Genomic DNA, 11,989 nt, shown 5'->3' with positions numbered 1-11,989 from the left:
GGCCACGGCGGACTCGAGGACCCGACGACGACTTGATAGCAGCAGCATCTGTTTTTTGCAGAATCGAAATGAGCAGCAAAGGAACGCCCGTTTCCTACGTCGAAGAGACAGCGGACCCTCCATTTGTTACGTTGTCCCCCCCAATCGTCCAGGAATTGGCCACGGCGGACTCGAGGACCCGACGACGACTTGATAGCAGCAGCATCTGTTTTTTGCAGAATCGAAATGAGCAGCAAAGGAACGCCCGTTTCCTACGTCGAAGAGACAGCGGACCCTCCATTTGTTACGTTGCATTTTGTTGCGCTTAGAGAGGATGATTATCAACCCCCCCCCAAAAAAAAACACACACACACACATACCCTCCTTTACATAGTGGAGAAAAACCGATGCCGAGAGCCGCCTTTCCCTCTCCTCCCGAGATCGAATCCTCTCTTCCCCGCCTACCCTTACTTGCAAGTCGGCCTTCCCTGGACCCGGCTGCGAAGCTTTTCCCTGCAGCTGCGCATCTGGACCGCTTCCTCTCTTGGGCAATGCAGACATTTCTCTTCGCCCCCCCCCCCCCGCGGAAGAGCCTTTCCTCTTATAGGCCCCTCCCCTGCTCCGCCTCTCTTGCAAAGAGCATCCACCCCTGCAGTGCAGGCCACCAATGAAAAGGGCTGCCCCTCCTTTTTCGGCGAAGACGGGGCGGGGTCTGGAGGCCAAGTCCGAGGGGGAAAGGCTGAAGGAGCTGGGCATGTTTAAGGGACAGGCCTGGGTGACAGCCGGAGCAGGGCGGGTGCCTGTCCCAACTAGCCTCACTGGGGTCAGGTCATGCTCCTGAGGAGGCGTCTGCGTTGAGTCCGGACAGATGGCTTGGCCTGGGGTTGCAGCCTCCTCCCCCTCCTCCACTGTGCCGTTTTCTGAGAGGGCTGCACAGCCTGGGGCGATCCCCTGCCTGCAGCGTTACTCCGGAGCAACCCCACTGAGCAGCATCACCGGGAGTCCCTGGCTGAAGTCCGTCCGGACAGTCCGGGTCTGCAAAGGAGAGTCAGCATTTCCCCTGGGTCTTCTGCAGCACCGAGAGGGTTAAGGGGGGAGGGGGAGGGGTTTGCTTTTGCAAGGAGAGGGGGGGCGCAGATCAGCAACCCCGAGGGGAGGGCCCTTTGCAGCCGGAGCCTGGGAGGGCTTGCTCACGAGTAGGCTATGGGGTGGGTGGGAGAAGACCCTTTCCTTCCTGGAAGAGCTGATCTGCTGTGCCGGGCAGTTTTAAGCTGTGGTTTTCATTTGTTCTCTACCCTCGTGGCGGCAGAGAGGCGGGGCCTGCATTTTGCAAACGGGGATCCATTGGGATTGAACTCTCAGCCCACAGATTTCTTAGCCTCCAGCTCACAGATTTTTGTCTTAGTTCAGGAAGGATGGCTCCAGAGCAAACTAATTGATGCAGTAACCAAACCGCTTGCTCACAACTTTTAATGCCAGTAGCTCACAAAGTAGAATTTTTGCTCACAAGACTCCACAACTTAGAGGGAGCACTGGTGATGACCCGGTGAATTATGGGTGATTCTTCTCTGAAGAAGAAAGGCAGGAATGAGGCAGACACTGGGGTCAGACTGTACAGGGGAAGGTCAAATGTGGGTTGTTTAGAGAATTTACCTTTTGAGATGTCAATAGAAGACTGTATAGGTCTAGGGACAGAGACTTTTCGTGAGTCAAATTGGTGCTAGTCTAAGCAAACCTGAAGATGAGTACACTTTGCGTGGAGGGCGGGGTATAAATTTGATCATAAATAAATAAATACATCTAATTTTGGTCTGGGAAATGGAATAGGGTGAATGTAACAGATCAGTAAGGTTCTAAAAGTTTGTTGAATGTATTAAGTCGTGTACTACCCTGTATTGTGAAGAAATGTTTACAGCATAAGATGGGAAATAACACAATAAATAGTGGTTTTAGTAAGAATTCATTAAAAATATTTAAATATTGTCACAGTACAGGAGCCTAAGTCACAGCATTGTTTCTGAAGTTAGTTTATCGTAGGCGCTGGGTACCTACACTGGGTGTGGATCTAGCAGGGCCTCTCTCATGACATCACATGACAGCCAGGTGTGTCCACTGTCCCACAACGCACACCCCATGCTAGCGTCAGGCCTCCCTCCCTCCAGAGCCCTTGTCTTGTATTTCTGACAGGTGGGAGAGTGAAAAGATTTTTGATGGGAGCCTCAGCAGTTTGGGTCCACTATTGTGCGGGCGTCCACTTAGCTAAGCGTTTCTTAACACGTGGAAAGACATAGCCCTGTTTTACCCACTGGATGCAGTGTTTCCCTAAGGGAGAACCAGTAACTTTTTCCCCCGACAAAAATCGAAAAACAGTTCAATGGTCCCGGATGAGTTCTGAGAAAGCCCTTGTTAGATATTTCTCTAAACATCCCATTCAACTCTCTCCCCAGTTCTAAAACCTGATTTCAAGGTACCATTTGCCAGCCAAGAGGTTCCCCCCTTCCCCCAGGTTTCATTTACCCCTGTGGGATTGGTGTGTAGAGGCTTCCAAGGTTTTCCAAATTCTTCATAACTATTTCCCATACATGTTAGTTGTGATATAGGTAAAGGTAAAGGTTCCCTTGCGAAAGCCAGTTGAGTCCGACTCTAGGGTTGCGGTGCTCATCTCTGTTTCAAAGCCGAAGAACCAGCGCTGTCCGAAGACGTTTCCGTGGTCATGTGGCCGGCATGACTAAACACCAAGGCGCACGGAACGCTTACCTTTCCCCCGCAGTGGTCCCTATTTATCTACTTGCAATTTCTTGCTTTCGAACTACTAGGTTGGCAGGAGCATTTAAAAACAACACTATTTCTGGATACTGACCTGCTAATTGCATCGAAGCTGTATCTCCAACTCTCCATCTGTTATTTGCACCTTGCTCCACCTCTCCTCATGGGGCAGAGGCACAGGTATCCATCCCTGGTCCGTGCACTAAAACCAGCATCACCTTCAGAGAGTGCTTTGGCCCACCAGTGTGCATTGGACCGGGATGTGCCCTCAAATACCAACAAAGTTTTAGGTGGAATGGCAGAAAAACGACAAGCACCAGGATCCCTGTCATTTCGGAAAGACCAGGTAGGGAATCTTGGTTGCCTGAGCAGAGAATCCCCTGGGAACGGCAGAGAGCAGCAGAAGAGGAAGGGTTGGCTTTTATACCCTGCTTTTCTTTACCTTGAGGAGTCTCAAAGCGACTTACAATCCCTTTCTCTCCCTCTCCCCACAAATGGCTTCTCTTATGACTGAACAACAACAACAAATGTTCTTATCAGCTTCAAGAGGGGACTGGATGAACATACGGAGCAGAGGCTCATCAGTGGTTGTTAGGAGGAATAAGTATGCCCCTTCTGTCATGTCAAAGATTTGATGAGTGCTCCCCCCCCTCCACCGGATGTCCCGCCTCCCTGAGGGCCCTGCTCGAAGGGGAGGGGCAAGAGGGCTGCGGCTGTCAGCTCTGGGGGCGTGACGGCCACATGTCGGCTTTCCCCGAAGGGTGTAGTGCCCAGCCGTGGGTTGGGGGCTGGGAAAATGGAGCCCCTGGGTGTTTTGAATCTTTTTTGGTGTAAAGGGGGCTTTTGTGATTGTGTTTGTGACTGGGGAATGCTTTGAACCGGCGGGCTTTTTGCTGTGAGTGTATGAAAACTGTACAATGCTTGTGCTAACATTGGTTAGTGCAGACTGCCCCTCTGGGGGTCTTTTGGCCGGCTCCTGGGAGGCCCCTCCTCACAGAGAGTGAAAGGAAAAAAGTTCTACACTTTACAGCCTTGCCCCAGGGCCAGACATTAGAGCGGTTTTAGTGCAGACTGGGCCCTCTTCTCCAGGACCCCCTGTGGAGCCCCAGCCCCACCGAGATGCATCCTGGGGACCTCCACCCCATCCCTTGCATGCCCCCCCCACCTCCCTCTGTAAGCCCCAGGCAGATCCTAGGGACAGGCGAGAGACTGGCAGCCTCAGACCGAGCTAAAGAGCAAAAGGTTCCCCTCTCTGTGCTGTTCTGCTTTTTAGAAACACTGTCTGCATTTTTGTGCTGTTCTGCCAGGAGCTGATAAGGCGCCAGGCAGAGAGGCAGAGCCCCTCCCCCCACACACAGAGGGAAAAAATTGGAACAGAGAGCCCAAAACTTTAACAGAGGCTTTCTATGCTACAAGCAGAGTCAGGATTCAAAATGATCTAGATAGGCTGGAACAGTGGGCTGAGACAAATAAAATGAATTTCAACAGAGATAAATGCAAAGTCCTACACTTAGGTACAAAAACATCAAAGGCATAGATATAGAATGGGAGGGGCTTGGCTTGACAGCAGCACATGTGAAAGGGATCTGGGTGTTCTGGTCGATCACAAGCTAAACATGAGCCTGCAGTGTGATGTGGCTGTGAAGAAAGCGAATGCCATCTTAGGATGCATCAGAAGAAGCATCGTGTCCAGATCAAGGGAGGTGGTCGTTCTGCTCTATTCTGCTATGGTCAGGCTTCACCTGGAGTACCGTGTCCACTTTTGGGCACCACATTTTAGGAAGGATGTTGACAAGCTCGAGCGTGTCCAGAAGAGGGCAACCAGGATGGTGAGAGGGTTGGAATCCAAGTATTATGAGGAAAGGCTGAAAGAGTTGGGTATGTTTAGCCTGGGAAAGAGAAGGCTTAGAGGGGACATGATTGCAGTCTTCAAGTATTTGAAAGGCTGACATGTAGAAGATGGAGCAGATCTATACTCTCTTGCTCCAGATTGCAAGACTAGGTCTAATGGGTGAGAATGACAAGGGAGTCGTTACCGGCTAAATATCAGGAGAAACATCCTAACTGTGACAGTGGTTTAGCAGTGGAACAGACTACCTCGGGACTTCGTGGATGCTCCTTTGCAGGATGTTTTCAAGTGGAGGCTGGACGACCATCTCTTGGATATGTTGTAGGTATGTAGGGCTATCTTCTGTCTATGCTCCTGCAGAGTGCAGGGGGTTGGACTAGATGAGCTGCAAGGTCCCTTCCAACTCTAACATTCCCTGATTCTATGATCTACATTTATACAAAAAGCATTTTATAAAGTACATACACAAAGCATTATTACAAAAAGCTTCTTACAAAACTGTTTTAAGGTTTACAACCCACCCTCATCCATATTACTGGAGAATCTTATCCGGGGCATACAAACAGATCCATTTGCCTTAACAGGTGTTCACAATGGACTGCTTATGTCCTATACTCCCACTTAGTGCTTAAAGACATCCTTACACATTATACAGTAACTTTTTTGACATTTATGGCTCACCTCTATATGAACAATAAATAATACAAAACCACTAGTCTGCTTAGTTATTGCATCTTTAATAATACAACTTTAACAATATAACGGGGTGTGGCTGGTCAGGCAGGCTTTAACCGTTCTCTGGGATTCTTGAAAGAGTCCAACGGAAATGACTGAATGGAGGGGGGTCACCGCCATGGCTGTTCCTCCGTGGTGGGGGGACTGGTGATCAACATCGAAAATCTCAGCTAACGGGTGCGGGGGAGCCAGATCCGGCCGTCTGGGTTGATGAACCATCCTCTTTTGTCTTGGGCTGTACGTTGTTCCGTTGCGTGTTGTCATTCTTCTTTGGTATAAACTGGTCGTTCAGGCAGGTGGAAAAGCTGGAATGAGGGCGAGCGGCGAGCGGCCTACGGGTTTCTTTAGTGGCTTTGTCTACGCAGTGGTTGCCATACCCTCCTGGGCAGTTCAGGCGCCGGTGATCACGAACGTATATGATGGCAACTTCAGCAGGGAGGTGAATTATCTTCCAAAAGTGCAAAAATCTGTTGTTCATGTCTGAGGGGCTTCCTGTTAGTTGTTAGAAAGCCCCTCTCTTTCCACAGGGTGCCAAAGGCATGAGCCGCTCCAAAGGGACATTTAGAGTTGTATAGATGGTGGCTCCCTTACCTCTTGCAAGTTGAAGAGCCCTGTCCGGGGCATGCAGTTCTGCCAATTGGGCAGACCAGGACGGAGGAAGAGCAAGGGTCTCAAGTACAGAGTGGCCAGTACAGACTGCGTATCCCGTGTGCCGTCCACAAACAGTTCAATGTCTGGGTTGCATAGAGGCCCATCTTGGAGGTCTATGTGGCTGATGGTCTGTTGGTCAGTGTGTTCAATGCAGTCATGTTCCAGGTTTTTATCCGGAATGGGGAAGAAAGTGGCAAGACTGAGCCGGCTATGGGCTTCAAACGTCATGTCATCAGGTTCCAGGAATAAGGCTTTACACTTGGCAAGGCGAAACTGGGTGAATCCCTTTGCTCCTCACTGTTGGAGTGAAGAGGCAACGGAGTGGGGGCGGGAAGGGCTTCTGCAGGTTCAGGTGTCTGAGGGCTGGCGCACAATTATCAGGGCAATCCTGGTCTGGTTACATGCTGTTCTACAGAACCAACTACACCGAGTTTCATCCTTTTGGGGATTCTTTCAGGAACAGGAAGGCCTCTGTTTCAAGGTCTTGAAACACTGTGAGCATTTATGAGGTTCCTCCTCTGTGTGGATTCATCAGTGCTTAAGGAGATATGAGCTGGTCTTAAAAACCGCTTCCACCCTGAGAGCAAATTCTGGGTTTTTTACTTGTGAGGTCTAATTCAATCTTTAATCATGCCTAAAGCTCTTTGAAGGATTCGTAGACACTGTTGAATCTTGGTCCACACCCTAGGCATTCAAGGGGTTTTTCTCCTCTGTGAGTTCCTATGTGCCCTTCGAGAGTTCCACTCTGACTGAATTTTTTCTGTAACCTGAGCATTGAAAATGGGTCTCTCCCCTTTGTGGATTCTTTGATGCTGTTGAAGAGTGCCATTCCGACTGAATCTCTTTCCACACTCTGAGCATTCAAAAGGTTTCTCCCCTGTGTGGGTTCTATGATGTCTCTTTCCACACTCTGAGCATTCAAAAGGTTTCTCCCCTGTGTGGGTTCTTTGATGACATTGAAGACTCTCACTGTGACAGTATTTCTTTCCACACTCTGAGCATTGAAAAGGTTTCTCCCCCGTATGGGTTCTATGATGCCTTTTAAGAGTGCCACCCTCACTGAATCTCTTTCCACACTCTGAGCATTCAAAAGGTTTCTCCCCTGTGTGGGTTCTTTGATGACATTGAAGACTCTCACTGTGACAGTATTTCTTTCCACACTCTGAGCATTGAAAAGGTTTCTCCCCCGTATGGGTTCTATGATGCCTTTTAAGAGTGCCACCCTCACTGAATCTCTTTCCACACTCTGAGCATTCAAAAGGTTTCTCCCCTGTGTGGGTTCTTTGATGACATTGAAGACTCTCACTGTGACAGTATTTCTTTCCACACTCTGAGCATTGAAAAGGTTTCTCCCCCGTATGGGTTCTATGATGCCTTTTAAGAGTGCCACCCTCACTGAATCTCTTTCCACACTCTGAGCATTCAAAAGGTTTCTCCCCTGTGTGGGTTTTTTGATGACAATGAAGACTGCCACTCTGAGTGAATCTCCTTCCACACTCTGAGCATTCAAAAGCTTTCTCCCATGTGTGCGTTCTTTGATGCTGTTGAAGTTGGCTACTCCAACTGAATCTCTTTCCACACTCTGAGCATTGAAAAGGTTTCTCCCCTGTGTGGGTTTTTTGATGACAATGAAGACTGCCACTCTGAGTGAATCTCCTTCCACACTCTGAGCATTCAAAAGCTTTCTCCCATGTGTGCGTTCTTTGATGCTGTTGAAGTTGGCTACTCCAACTGAATCTCTTTCCACACTCTGAGCATTGAAAAGGTTTCTCCCCTGTGTGGGTTCTTTGATGCTGTTGAAGATGGCAAATCCAACTGAATTTCATTCCACACTCTAAGCATTCAAAAGGTTTCTCCCCTGCTTGGGTTTTTTGATGACACTGAAGACTGCCACTCTGAGTGAATCTCCTTCCACACTCTGAGCATTCAAAAGGTTTCTCCCCTGTGTGCGTTCTTTGATGCCGTTGAAGATGGCCACTCCAACTGAATCTCTTTCCACACTGTGAGCATTCAAAAGGTTTCTCCCCTGTGTGCGTTCTTTGATGCTGTTGAAGTTGGCTACTCCAACTGAATCTCTTTCCACACTGTGAGCATTCAAAAGGTTTCTCCCCTATGTGGGTTCTGTGATGCTGTTGAAGAGTGCCACTCTGACTGAATCTCTTTCCACACAGTGAGCATTCAAAAGGTTTCTCCCCTGTGTTGGTTCTTTGATGCTGTTGAAGATGGCTACTCCGACTGAATCTCTTTCCACACTGTGAGCATTCAAAAGGTTTCTCCCCCGTGTGGGTTCTATGGTGCAGCTGAAGACAGACACTCTGACAGAATTTCTTTCTACTCTCCAAGCATTCAAAAGACTTCTCCCCAGTGTGAGTTCTTCGGTGCTTTTGAAGACTGAAATTCATCCTGAATCTCTTTCCACACTGTGAGCAATCAAAAAGGTTCTGTGCTCTGTTTAATCTTTGGTGTACAAGAAACTGTGTTCTGTATCTGAAGTACTTTCTACAATAAAAGCATTTACATGCCCTCATTATGATGTGGTTTGGAAAAAATACATCACCCTTTCTTCCACTCGAGAACATCATTCCATTCTTGGAGCAGATAGATGGCTTCACTCCTGAATGAGTCCATTGGTGACGGCTGTGGACTGGGATTTCATCGAAGCCCCCTCCCTGGCAAGGAATGGACTTAACCCCTCTCTTCACTGTATGGCTTCCTTCCTGCCTCTGTAGTCCTTCAGCCTGTTCATTCTTGGCTTTTTCCAGTGAGAACCTCTGAAATTCCCCAACTGACTTCTCGACATCTCCTGCTGGAATAAAGAGGGAATTCCAGTCACCACCCACAGAAGAAGCCAAGCCACCCATCAGGAACTCCTGATTCCTTAGTGTGCATTTTTGTCTCCTGAGCTGCTGGTTGCAACCTTTCCCTGGCCAGCCCTCCAGTAGACCTGTTTTTAATATTCTGACTATCTCTCCTCTCCACGAAACTCCTCAAACTTCCTTTAAGGGGAAAGTGGCAAAGATCTGTTCCTTTGCCCTTCCCAGTTGCCTTGCCAAGCAGATCATATGATAATGAAACACAAAAAGCGATCATGATTTCCAGTCCTGTGACTGTACAGATACTATCTCTTCCAGGTGTGCTGAGACAGAAGAGGAGCTGGTGTTCAGGCTCCGATAACACGTGACTCCTGGGCTATGGGGAGAAATCTGTACCAATGCCCTAGGGGACTTGTGAGCTACTAGCATTAAAGTTGTGAACAAGCGATTTGGCTGCTGCATAAATTAGTTTGCTCTGGAGCCCTCCTTCCTGTGCTAAGACAAAAATGGGTGAGCCGGAGGCTAAAAAACCATGAAGTAGCTCACACTAACTCAGCTTAGAGGGAACACTGGTCTGGATCTCATCAAGCGAACCCCACAGTTTTAAGGGAACCTCCATGGTTTTTGGAGGGGATGGGGGAGGGTGGGGAGGCCTACAATCCTAGAGTCATCAGTGTTGAAAGGGACCTCCAGGGTCATCTAGCCCAACTTCCTGCACAATGCAGGAAATTCACAAATACCCCCCCTCCAAACCCACAGTGACCGCTATTCCAAACCCAGAAGATGACAAAAAAAAAACCCCTCCAGGATCCCTCGCCAAACCGGCCTGGAGACATGTAGCTGACCATGGGCGTCTGACTTATCCAGCAATGCTGTTCTGAAGTAAATACCTCACCTTTCCCTGGGATATCCAGTGTTTAAGGACCATGCAGTCCCTAAAGGGACTCAAGGAGCCACAACTGAGCTCAGCCCCAGGAAGAATTCCCAAGATCTCAGGCCCCAAAAGGCCTCCCTCCCTCCATGCCCAGAAAGCTTCATAATTCGACCCAACCAAGAGTTCCTTAGAGGTGAAGCAGAAATCCGACACAGCTATTCTCTGCCCCTTCCCTTGACAGAAAGATGAAGCACACTCACTTCCAGCCCGTTCCCTCGGTAAGGAAATATTTTCGTGAGATCCTGTTGAGGAACTCTCCACCTCTTCGTCTGTGTCTACTGCAGTCTCTCGTACATCCGCGCCTTCTTTGGGGGAGAGAGAGAGAAAAGAGGAGGAAGAGTCACACAAGGCCTTTGTCTGTCTCCACCTCAGGCCGTGACTCCCACCCTGCCTCTCACGCTGGCCACAACACTGGCCACCGTTGCCCCTGGACCAGCCAGGTGTGTCGGCTGCTTTCACTGCCACCTCGACTCCTGGAGTCCTCCTGGGGGGCCGTGATTACAGGCCCAAGCCTCACAATGACATACTGATGTTCAATATTTTGATTCACACATCATTGCAATGGCAGCCATTCACACCTTTGGCAAAGATCCTTACCCAGAGAGGCCACGTTCCCATAGTTGTCCAGCATGACTTCCAGGTAGAGGGCTCTTTGGCCCGGATCCAGCAAGGCCCATTCCTCCTCGGTGAAATGCACGGCCACGTTCTCAAAGGAAGCTGGAGACTGAAAGAAAAAGCAGACTTCCTCATCAGAGATCGTGCCAAGCGAGACTAGCCTCTGGAAAGGGGCATTCTGGGATGCCCAGGATGGAGAGCGTGGCAGGGGTCAAGGGAGTGGCGCTCAGAGCCTCTCTCGCTCGGACACCAGAGAAGCAACGGGAGGAGCAAAAGCCCCCCTGAGAAAGAAGGGGGGACTCAGGCGGTCCCCTGCTCATCTCCCCTACCTGGACTCCAGGGGAAGAAGTCATTTTCAGTTCTCCACACAGACGACGGCTCGACACCGTGTCCTTACTGCCTGTGAGGGAGAGGATGTTGGAAGAACAGGTGTTAGCCTAGACTTCTTTTTTTTTTTGCTTCTTTGATTCCTGCTTCTTTTTTAAAAAAAATATATATTTTGAATTTCTGAGGGAATACCAAAAAAAAGGGGGTGAGGGGAAAGAATAAAAGGTAAAATTCCCAAAACACAGTATAAACGGTCCTTTTTGCAAATATAAAGGACAATCCTTTTTGCAAATACGTGAATTTTTACGAGCAATAAAACCACTATAACGACCTACTCAACATTCTATCATTTTCTTATAATATATGAAGATTCCTATCCTACCTTATCAATCTTATCAGTTGTATGATAAAACACGGATTACCTCATAAACATTTTATATGATTTTAACAACAGTTTGTTGTGATAAGAATCATACGGGAGAAGACATCTTTAATATTTCATACTGCAGCTATCATATAATATAAACGATTCAATTACATGACTACCAAGATTGTTTATCGTAATCATAGAAAACTTGCCAGTTATTTTCAAATTTGCCCAGGATTGGTGGTGGGGAGGTATAAACACACTACCAACACATTTCTGATTCTTGTGACACTTGGAACTTCTCCTGTGAGCCCCAGAGCTCAAAACTGTGACAATATCCCTGCTCAATCTGACCAAAGGCCCCGGCATGCCAATCTCCCACCAACTGGGCCCTCCCACGTTTCCTTGAGTTCGGGCTTCCGGTAGAAGGTGTGCAGAAATGAGGTCAAACTGTACATCACAATCTCATCTGTCCAAAAACCCAGACGTGACATTAGCACATCTGAAAAATCTAGGGTAATATCAAGGAGTTTCTAGACTGTCTACTGATGCTCTGATGTCACAGGTGTAGATTTTCAGCACGATGAGACATCACCATGACAACCACATGCACCTCTGGCCCCACCCCCAAAGTTCCCAGGGATGCCCAGTTAGCTTTCCTTTTTTGAGCCGCCTTGAGTCCCTCTAACGGAAGGTATGTGAGAAAAGAATATTTTAGGTAACACATGGAATTCACTGCCACAGAAAGTGGTGGCGGCTACAAGCACGGACGGCTTCAAGAGGGGACTGGATGAACATATTAAGCCACAAGGTATAGGTGGAACACTCTGTCTGGGTCAGGGATGCTCTGTATCCTTGGTGCTTGTGGGGCAATAGTGGGAGGGGTTAAGGAGCTCTGGTCTTGCTGGTGGACCTCCTCATGTGCCCTGGGTTTTGGCCACTGTGTGTCACAG

General features: G+C 48.7%; 1 pseudogene; it reads right to left on the bottom strand.

Moving 5' to 3' along the window:
• LOC107106176 overlaps positions 1 to 8,382 on the bottom strand; it is a 14,735-nt pseudogene extending 6,353 nt beyond the window's left edge.
• Positions 8,383 to 11,989: the final 3,607 nt, after the last annotated feature.

Source organism: Gekko japonicus, unplaced genomic scaffold (assembly GCF_001447785.1).
Source record: "Gekko japonicus isolate JY-2015 unplaced genomic scaffold, Gekko_japonicus_V1.1 scaffold1578, whole genome shotgun sequence".
Lineage (NCBI taxonomy): Eukaryota > Metazoa > Chordata > Lepidosauria > Squamata > Gekkonidae > Gekko > Gekko japonicus.
Note: the sequence above shows the minus strand (reverse complement) of the source record. Positions and strands in the feature narration are given on the sequence as shown.